Here is an 11176-nt window from a genome sequence, read left to right as displayed (position 1 = left end):
GCTCTCTGCAAAAGCCTGTATATCTGCCTACTCCATACCTGAACTCAACAGGGAAACATCATGGGAGAAAAACACAAACCTAGACCAACTGGTCTCGCTTTAAATTCATGACCACAGATCTCAAGTGAGCACTCAATCTTGTTAAGCAATCCTACCACCCTTCTCCCGGTGTTCACTTCCTGCTCCCCAACACAATTTTTTCACAGCTTTACCTCCTTCCTCCCCATCTCATTGGGAGGGCCTCTCAGGAGGTGCCGTTCACTCCACGTCCCTCTGCCATCTTCATCCTATGACTTCATTGAAAAGATGGAAGTGGTTAGGCAGGAACACCCTTCTCCTGCCTCCACACCTCCAGTTCGTCTGAATTTGTGCTCCTGTTTCCTGCCTGCCTTCATACTGCCGCAGATGAAGTACCCTGCTTTTACCAAAAAATACCACTTTGACTTGTGAGCTGGATCCTCTGGCCTCTTGTTTTTTCAATTCTCCCATCTCTGCTATACCCCCAGTTTCTTTCTGTTCACTCAGGTCACTCCCAACAAAACGCACACCTTTTCCATCATCCCACTTCTGGCAGAGCCTTGCCTTTCCCCCAGACCTTCCAGCAGCTGATGTCCTGTTTCCCTGCTGTCCTCCACAGCAGCATCTCTGCTTCCTCACCTTCTATTCTCTGCTTGGGCTTCTCCTCCCTCCAGTCCTCTGGGACTGGCTTTCATGAGGTCACCAATGACCTCCAGTGGTCACTTCTCTGTCCTTACTTGATCTCTCAGCAGCATTTGATACAGTTGAGCACTCCCTTCTTGAACTACTTTTTTCACTGGGCTTCTGGAATGTCATATGCTTTTGGCTGCCCATTTGTGGTCTACTTGGCTGGGGGCCTCATTTGCTGCTTGACTTCTGAATGTCAGAGTGCTGGAAGTTTGGCCATAGATCCTCTTCTCTAGCTACATCTTCTCTGCTGTTGATCTCCTCTGGTCCAAAGCTTTGAATACACTCTATGCAGCAGTACCTCCCAAAACTCTATCTCCAGCTCTGTCTTCATCTTGTAACTTGACTCATAAGCATCCAGTCTCGTATTGAGTACTTTCACTTGCATGTCTAATAGGTGTCTCAGACTTGTCCCAAATCAAACTCTTGGTTTGACCCATCTTCAAACTCTCCCTCAGCCTTCCCTATTCCAGTTAATAGTCCCCATTCACACAGATTATCAGGCCTAAAATCTTGGCTATATCTTTGATTTCTTGATTTTTCCCACCCCTTATACCCAAGTCCTGTTAAATGTCCCTCTAGAACTAATCAAGGATCTGAAACTTCTCTGCATCATCACTGTTACTACCTTAGTCCCAGCCATCATTGACTCACATGGATTACTGTGGTCTAATGAGGCCTTTTCACGTGTGAATTTCTCCCTAACTGGTGTTACCTCCGCAGTCTCATGCCTGTCCCTGTGGCAGACATGACCAATCAATCAGCACACTTTTTCCTAATGAACATGGTCAGGTTTCCACAATCCTTTGCAACTTCAGGCAGACATAATTAATTCCTCTGAGCTAGCAGAGAGGATGAAATCCATTTGTTATTCCAGCTGGGCTGTGGTCTAATTTGCTTTATAGTAGAATTGTGTCTGTAGCCTGGCTTTGGGAGGTGGGAGGTAGTTGGCTAAGATAAGGTGATGATATGAATTTAGGTCTGTTTCTTCTGTTCCCTGATCTCAAGTACTGACATCAGTTCTTTGGCAGGACCCCTGAGCTGGTGGCTGGGCTGTGTCAGGAGGAAGCTTCAGTGCTGGGTGTTGCTGGTCAATTGGAGTGGCCTAGAGTGAATCATGGTGTGAGTGTGCAGTCTGGTGGAGGAGCGTTGAACATTTAAACATTTCTTTTGGGCCTTCAAGTGGGTAAGGCCGTGAAAGTCATGATTCCTGACCTCAAGGAGAAGCTTTTGGAGATGGAATTTTTAGAAGCAAGCAAGGGAGTAGACATTGAAAAGGAAACCTGGTGTCTTTGTGTATACAGATTGTGTACACGAGGGAGATCCACTCCCTTGCTGGGGCAGGTTTGGGGTGAAGATGGTGAGCGTGGATTTGGATATGTTGAGATTGAGGTATCTGTTGGGTGTATGCTGGTCTAAAGCCCAGGGAAAGGCGTGGACTGGGATTAGAGATTTGGAGGTCATCAACATCCACCCAGTGGTGGAAGGTGTGGTGGAGGAAGAGACCATTCAGTAGATATGGGCATGATGAAGTCGTGATCCTTGCTGATAGCTTGGAGCTCTGAGCTTCATGAGACTGACATGCGTCTGTGTGGCCAAAACTAAGTCACTGATTGTTATTCCCAGTGGGAATCAATAATCATGGATGTGACCCAAAGTAAGTGAATTCGTAAAAGAATGAACGAGCAAATCACTACTATATAGCAGCAAGTCCAAGGTTCAGTCTCAGCCAGGGTCTTAGTGTCACTTGCCAATCCTTTTACTCATCCTTCCACTTCTTTTAATGACTCTTCATACCCCATTTTTAGTTTCCCACATCCCTCTCTGTATGTCCTACTTCATGGAGCAATTGAGACCATCACATGTGACCTTCCCTTGTCTTCCCACTTTCCTACCCTCAAATCCAGCATCACTCCCTTTATCTCATTCTGAGAACAGCCCTCATTCTTTTCAAGGCCAATCTGTCCACCTGTGCTCTAGACCTCATGCATGCCCTCCAGATCTCTCCAGGACCTTGTTATAGCAATTATCTTTTTTCTTTCCTGTATCTGCCTTTCAAGTGGTTTACCAATCTTATCCAAAGTTCTTCAAAGAATGGTCTATACTCACCATTCCTGCTTCCCCACTGACTATTCACTCCTCAACCCCCTGCGCTCTGCCTTCTGCCCCCCACCTTAGATTTCTCTAGGAACACCAAGAACCCCTACTAGCCAAACCCATTAGAAGCTTTTCAGGCCTTCTCTGACTCTTTGCTGCATTGACAGTGGAGGAGTCTCTCCTTCTGGTACGATTTCTTTGGTACACACAACACTGAATTTTCCTTATTCTACTCTTGTCTCCTTTGTGGGCTCCTCTTCTGTCCTTTCCTTAAATGGTAGTGTTCTTCAGGATCCATCTTTGTCTTACAGCTCTTGCTACTCTATAGACTTTCTTTGAGCAATCCCAACCACTCCTGTGGTTTCTGCTACTGCCTTTGGGCTGAGGAGGCATATGGGGGTACCATCACAAGAACACCCAGTGGCTTCAGATTGAATTAGGAGAGCAATTCTGAATTCTGCGCTTAAGTGATGAGGGATCTGGATTCAAAGCAACTCTGGTTAATGTTTCTTCCCCATTGCTTTGTGGATTAGATCCTATTGCAGCATTTTGTCATTTGTTTCCACACCTGTTAAAGATATCCACCTAATAATGACCTGTAATCCTTTACAGTCTTGGGATTCCTTTCCCCCTTTTCCCAGTTGATACATAAGATTTTTGTAATTTAGGAGTATTTATCTGCTCTGTTTATTATGGACATGGGGCAGGATACCAAGACATCAGGCTGATTGTTGCACACTCCTGAGGGCTCACAATGTGAAGGTAGAGGATTGCCCAGGACTAATGTCTTTGAATTAGGGATGCAGCTGAGATCTTCTCGGCCTCACCATCTCTTATTCCAGCTGCTGCCACAGTTGCTAGCTTTGTGTGGACACCAACTTCATATAGGCTCAGCCTGATAGTGTCTTATCCAGGCCCATGTTGCATATCTCTCTCCTTCCACCCAGGGGCTTTCTTATCGACTCTCCTGTAAGACCCATATGATGGCCATACATGCATAACTCAGAAATATGGGGAGAATTAACATTCCAGGGGAGAAACTTCCACCACTGAGAAGAGAACTGGTGGATAAATTCTTCCCCTTTGCCCCCTGAAGACAGTCCTGAGACTAGGGTGGACAGACATCCTGGTTTGCCTGGGACTCCCTGGTTTTAGCTCTAAAAGCCTCATGTCCTGGGAAATCCCTCAGTCCTGCAAAAACCAGGACAGTTGGTCACCTACCTGAGATGCACATTGCATGGGGACGTGTCCATGAGCTTGAATAACAGGTGCAGCTAGCAGTGCCCATCTCCATAACATATGCTTCTACTGGCCCTCCTTCCTTCCTGCTTCACTGCCCTTGTCCCTCACTCCTGCTCCCTGATAAAAAAGTAGCTCGTAAGTCCCCTGACACTTGCTCTGCTTTCTGGGGAACCCAGGTTAACTCAAAGGAGTAGCCTGCCTCCTACTCTGATGGCACTCTGGAATTATTGCAAGGAGGGAGTTTCTCTGAAATCCACATGAGTTTTATTTGAGCCTACGCAAGTTCTCATCTTCCAACCATGTGAGCTGTGTCCCTGATGGCGCTTTTCTCTCCCCCACCGGCTGCACTTTCTCGCCCAGTAAAGCTGCGCCCCGTGTACTTCCCTGTACATGCAGTGCCGCCTCAGACTCTGCTCATGCCTGGAATTGCCCTCCCCACCTTCTTGTGAGCAACTCCTACTCGTTCTTCCTGACCCAGCTCAGACAACACCTCCCGCAGAGCCTGCCAATCCTCCTGGCCGAGCCTGGGGCGAGCACCCTCCTCCCTACCCAGTGCATATAGATCTACAGCCTCTTTTCCATATTGTTCTCTATTCTATCTGTTCACTCACTACATCGTGAGCTCCCGGAAGGCAGGGCTCTTATCCCGTTCAACACCGTACCCCAGCACTTGCCGTACTCCCTGCGCATGCAGATTGGTTGAATGAATGAGTGAATTTTCGCAGTAATGCTGTGGGGTCAGTTGTGGTGGCATGATTTGCATTTAAAAGATGACACAGTGGAGGATTAGAGAAGGGAAGATGTGGGAGGTTAGAGGCCGAGCCAGGCCATGGGCTTTTTCCATGGTCCCAGTTGTCTCCGTAGACAGAACGTTCCTGGCTTTTCCAAGCACTCTAAGCAGAGGACAGCCAGGGACTCAGAAGTACGCACAGTGAGCCTCCCAAGGGGCCTTCTAGCACGGTCCTTACCCAGCTTCCCCCATGCTTGGAAGGCAAGCCCCTGGCCCATGGCGACCCTCACAGCTGCTCTGCAGGGCTGCTGGAGCCCTGCCTGCTCTGGTTTTCAGCTCTCCCTTTGTTTTGATCTTGGAAATGCCCTTACTTTCCTGTGACATTTCCTACACATTTAAAATGACTAAAACAATGTTTATCCAGCATTGCTAGGTGCTTTGTTCAGGTTATTAGTCTGTCACTTTGCCAGTTGCCCTTCTTCCTGGTTTAACCTTCATCTCCTCCTCCACTCCCGCTCCATCTTGGTGTGGTATCTCCACAGGTCAAGGGTAATTGTGTAGAGAAACCTAAAGGGGTGCCTCTCTTGGCCCTAGAGTTGCTGCTGAAGCCACTATGGAAAGGATTGATCCTGAGGCTGAAAGATTTATAGTTGGGGCTTTCCAAACCTGGGAGGGTGCTGTGCAGCATCCCACGAGAGAGTGTGGGCAGGTATGGACAGGAAAGCTTCACCCCAGCTGGAGTCTTCTTTCCAAGGCCAGCCCCAGTCCCTTGGCTCTCTGCTGCCTGCACAATGAAGTCCACTCTCCTCGGCCTGAACGTATGGCCTTTTGCCACCTGGCCCCATTGACCTCTCCAGCCTCACCTCCGCCTTCAACCAACCACATGATCCACGTTCTATTACTCGGACACGGCTCATCTTTCGTGCCTCCAGGCTTTGCCTCATGCTGTCTCTCCATCCCGGGGTACCCTTTTCCCAATGTTGTGCCCCTCAGATCTTGCCTATTCTCCAAGGGTCAGGTCCAGTATCACCTCCCAAGAAGGTGGGGTGAGGGCACTCTTCCTGTCCTCCAGCCCCCATAGCCCATCTGTGACCCTTCTTGTGGCCCTGCTGACCATCCTTACTGTGGCTGGGGTCCACATCTGTACCGTCCTGGGGGAAGCCCCCTTTGGCTTAACCCACTCCTGCCAATGCTCAGCACAGCACCTTGCCCATGGAAGGTGATCGGTACATTTGTGTAGAATGATGAGAACAGGTCGTGGGGGCCTGGCTGCCACAGGGAGGTGTGGGAGCCTACCAAAGCAGCATTCTCCCAGTCGCTGGGAGATGACATCTCGTGGTGGCCCTGAACTTGATGGAAGGTGACCACTGCAGCTGCTCTCCATTTTCTCATGCAGCACTGGGGCTGAGGGCTCAGAGGCAATGGAGGGAGCACAGCTTTGCTCTGAATGAAGGCGAGGTTAAGGCTTTTACCTTCTGAGTCCTGGGAGGAGACGAGATGCCACCTCCTGAAAGATCGTTAGCCACTGTCACTCCAGGCCCAGACCAGGCAGTTTTCCCCGAGAGGCGCCTCTCATAGCTCCTCTGAATGTGGGAGCAAATGATTGGGAGGTCAGTTGATGGCGGAGGAATTTTCGAGAGTAATTTTGAGTATGCGGAGTTTTTGCCTTATATGCTGTATTTGGCCCCCAACTCCCGTGTCAGGTATGTCTCCACCTTAGCACGAGCTCCTCGTGTACGGCTTGGCAAGAAATGCTTGATGTATAAATGAATGACCCCTCAAACATTAGAGTTAGGGCTCTTAATGAGCATTAGATCCAATCCACATTTTATGGAGAAATAATTAATAGTAATAACCATTTATTGAGAGCTGACTCTTGCTAGGACCCATGCTGAGCACATGACATGTGTTATCTGATTTTATCCTTTCAACAACAACGTGAGCTGGAAGTTATCATCCCTACTTTTTTCTTTTAAGATTAGAAAATATGTCTATGTACAAAGAGCTTGCCTTGTCTCTTTCATCAGGTAGGTGTCTTGGATAATTCATTCACGGAGGATCACTTAGTCCAACTTGATGAAGCCTGTATCCTTCGAGTACTGACAGAAACTGGCAGCACATACTGAGGCCATATTTCCGGATCAGACAGGGCCAGTTTGAGCAGATGCAGCAAGAGAAGAAGTCTGGCTAAGTTTCTGTGGGTGTCTCCAGTAGAGCTGCTGGTGACCCGTCTTGCTTTCAGGGGTGCAGTGAGGTGAAAGGTCGCAGAACTGGTGCTTTGCAAAACCAGCTGTGTCCTGGTCTACTGGCTGACCCTATGCTATCCTGCTTCTCATTGATTCTGGAGGATAGAGACCCACAGAAAGGCAGAACGTGGCCTGGGGCCCCAGCCCCTCAGGCAGGACGGCCACTTTATCCAGAGGCGCCTTCCTTCCTGGGCCTTCCAAGACACCTGGCTGCAAGGACACAGTGAAGAGGGGAAAAGAATTTCAAGAGCATTCTAAGAGCCGCCTCCGTTCTCTTACCGTGCAGGGAAGGAGCATGTACTCAAAGATCCGACCAGGAAGAAAGATTTGATCTCCCGGCAGGATCCACTTCCCATGGCGACGCCTTCTTGAGTCGAAGCTCTGGTATGAAGTAAGACTTGTTTAAAGCAGTTAAAAGCAGCAATCCCCATTGTGTGGCATGGTGACAGTATAATCCTCCTTAATAATTTCGTTCCCTTTCCAAACCCCCCTCCATTATGCATCCTTAAAATGTGACTTCAGACGCCTCTGTAGGTTTCTAGTCCTGTAAGTGCAGGGGGATTTGGTGAGGGGGAAGAGGTAAAAACTGTCTTTCTTGCACTCAAATCACTCAGAGACGCATCGCTAGAAACAACTCTCCCCAGTTTTTTTTTGGCTAGGGTTTTATGTTTTTTAAAATGAAAATTTGAATTATACACAAAAAGTAAAGATATTAGTATAATAAACCTTCACATCCGCATCACCTAGCTTCAATAGTATCAATATATGGCCAATCTTGCTTCATCTATACTCTATCCACTCCTACCCCCTTACCACTGGATGATTTTTTTTTCTGGTTTTTCTCCCCAAATCCCCCCAATACCTAGTTGTATATTTTAGTTGTGGGTCCTTCTAGTTGTGGCATGTGGGACGCTGCCTCAACATGGCCTGATGAGCAGTGCCATGTTGGCCCCCAGGAGCCAAACCAGTGAAACCCTGGGCCGCCACAGCGGACCGTGGGAACATAACCACTCGGCAACGGGACGGGCCCCATCCACTGGATGATTTTGAAAGAAATCTCAGTTGCTTCTGGGATACGTGTATCTTTTATCTCGAAAAGATAAAGGCTCTTTAAAAAAATTATCTACAATATCCTATCACACCTAAAAATTAACAATAATTTCTTAATATCATCAAATATCCAGTCAGTGTTCAAAAAAATATACATATATATATCTCTCTCAGAATCCAGAGGTAGTCTACACATTGAATTTGGTTGATATATCTCCTAAGTCTCTTTTTAATCAGTAGATTCCCCTTCTTCCTCTATTTTAAAAAATATATATATTTTGAAGAAACTTGGTTTTTTGGTCCTGTGGTTTTGCATGTTTTGGGTTTTGCTGATTACATTCTGGGGGGGTGGGGGGCGGCATTTACCGTGCTCCTCTGGTCCCTGGGGTGAAATCTAGAAGTGCTATCAGTTTCAGGTTTGATTTGGGGGCAGGAAGGTTTCCGCGTTGGTGCTCTGTGTCCTTCTTGGTGGCACTTAATGCCAGGCTTTCTCTTGTCTTGGCTTCTTACGAAGATACTCATCAGTGGGCTGAGGTGTTTTCAGCCTGATCTGTCCATTGTAACGTTCCTCACTGGCCTCGTGCCTGTTGGTTTTAGCAATCATTGATGATTGTTGCCTGACGCTATTATTTTATCAGGGATTTCAAAATGGTGGTGTTCTAGTTCTGATGTTCCCTCTCCATTTATTAGCTGTGATTCTATAAAGAAGAGCTTGATCTCCTCAACTATTTGGTTGCTCTGAAGTATAGTTCACAAAGGAGAGGCAGGATAAATGCTTGATTCTTTACCTTCATTTCCCTGTTTCTGGAATGGTGAGTTTATTCTCAAGCCTCCTCCAAGAGTGGTGCCCTGGTTATGCACTCTGCATATTAGTGACCCCCAAACGTAGTGGCTTCAAACAACAACCATTTTATTATGTCCCGCAATGGGTCAGGAATTTCAGCTACAATTAGCTGGTTAATTCTTCTGCTCCCTATGGCACTGACTGGGGTCGCTTGTGGGTATTCAGCTTGCAGATGGGCTAGTCTGGAGGACCCGAGACAGCATTGCTCACATGTGTGATGCCTTCGTGGGAATGGCTGTGAGGCTGAGCTTTGCTGGACTGTCGACCAGTGAGCCTACACGTCCCTTCTCCAGGATGGCAGTCACAGGGCTTCTTACGTGGTGGCCCAGGGCTCTCAGAGAGTGTGCCCAGAGGACCAGGTAGAAGTTGGAAAGTTTTTTCTGACCTAGCTTCAGAAGGCAAGCAGCATCGCTTCTGCCATATTCGATAGTTACAAGTGAGTCCCGGGACCGGTCCAGGGGTGAGGAGAGGGTACTACACAAGCACCTGAATACTGGGAGGCACAGTTCACTGAGACCCTCTTACAGTTGCATGGAGCATGGGGTCAAAGGCCCTCCCAGCCTCTTTGAATGCGCTTGACTCCTTCTCCCCAGGGATCTGGCCATCCTCTTAATTTTGTCAGGGAGGTAGCTTTGGAGACACAGCCTTGCTCCAGGCGTCCACAGTCTCCTTCAAGGCCAGCAGAGTGTGGACAGCCCCATCGTGAGCAGAGTCAACAGTGAGTTACCAAGCTCCTGCAATGATAGAGTGCCCCTTGCCACCTCCTGCCAAGCCCCTGCCGCATGGTATGTCGTGGGCTCTGGCTTGACCTGAACACCTTCCTTGGGAACACCTTGGGAAATTTGACCTTGACTTGCTGGAAGACTTGAGCAAGGGTCTGTTCTGAGAGCTTGGCCCTCCCCTGCTCACGAAGAAGCCATTCAGCAGGACTAAGGGTGCCATGGGCGCATGCGCGTAACAACTGCTTTTAATGGCTAGGGAATATGTCATCTGGTGGATGCAACATGCTTTACCAAACCCTTTCTCCACTGGTGTAGTTGTTTGCACTTTTTGATTATTTATGGGTAATACTGTATGTTTTTGTGCACAAAGCCTTTTTAATTTGTTAAATTCTTCCCTTAAGATAGATTTCCAAGAGTACAATTATGTTTTGGTTCTTGATGGATCTTATCAATTTGCTTTCCAAAGAAGTGAACAATTTATATTCCAACAGTAGTGGGTGTGCCTACTGGCTTTTCTAGAACCTCAATAGCATTGGGAGTTATCATTTTAAAATGTTTTTGCTAATTTCGTAGGTGTAAAGCTGAACTTAAGCTTGCTTTGAATTTCTTCTTTTTCATATTCTATTCTGTCAGTTCTTTCCTCTTATACCAAAATTATAAAGGGTTAATTTGTTTAATTTGTATCAACCTGGTATTAGTTACTCAAGTGACTTAGGTTATTTCTAGTAATGCCTCCAATACAATTTGTATCAAAGATGTTCTCTTAACCATTTTTTAAAATCAAAACATTTGACTTCTAAATCTTCTCAGAGACAAGCAGCAGCAGCACTTTTCTTTTTTCTTCTTTCTTTCTTCTTTCTTTTTGGTGAGGAAGATTGGCCCTGAGCTAACATCTGTTGCCAATCTTCCTCTTTCGTTTTTCCTCTCCAAAGCCCCAGTACACAGTTGTATATCCTAGTTGTAAGTCCTTCTAGTTCTTCTATTTGGGATGCCACCACAGCATGGCTTGATGAGCAGTGTGTAGGTCTGTGCCCAGGATCTGAACTGGCGAACCCTGGGCTGAAATGGAGTTTGCGAACTCAACCACTACGCTACCAGGCTGGCCCCAGCAACAGTTTTCTTCTTGAATTCTGTACCTATAGGAAATTCACAAGTAGAAGCAATACCTACTTATATCTGAAATAACCCAGAGGAAATACAAAAAAACAAAAACAAAACCCCCAAACATTTAGAAATAACCCCTTACATGTATAAAACAACTTAGAGGTTATAGCTTTCACATTTATTATCTCATTTGATTTTTATATTCAACCCTGGAGGTAGACTGGGAGAATTATTATGACCATTTCACAGATGAGAACATTGAGGTTCAGATAAGTTAGGTACATAGGGACCCAAGTCGTTAGGGGCAGATCTGAGTAGAATCCAGGCTTTCTGACTCCAGGTGAGTTTGTTCTTGCATTTACTTAAAAAGTCGTTAGTGGTGACTTATCACATCTCAGGCCATAGGCTAGGGGCTGGGGATGCAGTCCTAAATAAG

General features: G+C 46.9%; 1 pseudogene; it reads right to left on the bottom strand.

Moving 5' to 3' along the window:
- Nucleotides 1–6837: 6837 nt before the first annotated feature.
- LOC102147495 (small ribosomal subunit protein uS14-like) lies at nucleotides 6838–7376 on the bottom strand (annotated as a pseudogene).
- Nucleotides 7377–11176: the final 3800 nt, after the last annotated feature.

This window comes from Equus caballus, chromosome 25 (assembly GCF_041296265.1).
Source record: "Equus caballus isolate H_3958 breed thoroughbred chromosome 25, TB-T2T, whole genome shotgun sequence".
In the NCBI taxonomy this organism is placed as follows: Eukaryota; Metazoa; Chordata; class Mammalia; order Perissodactyla; family Equidae; genus Equus; species Equus caballus.
The sequence above is the reverse complement of the archived record's forward strand: the minus strand, read 5'-3'. Positions and strand labels throughout refer to the sequence as shown.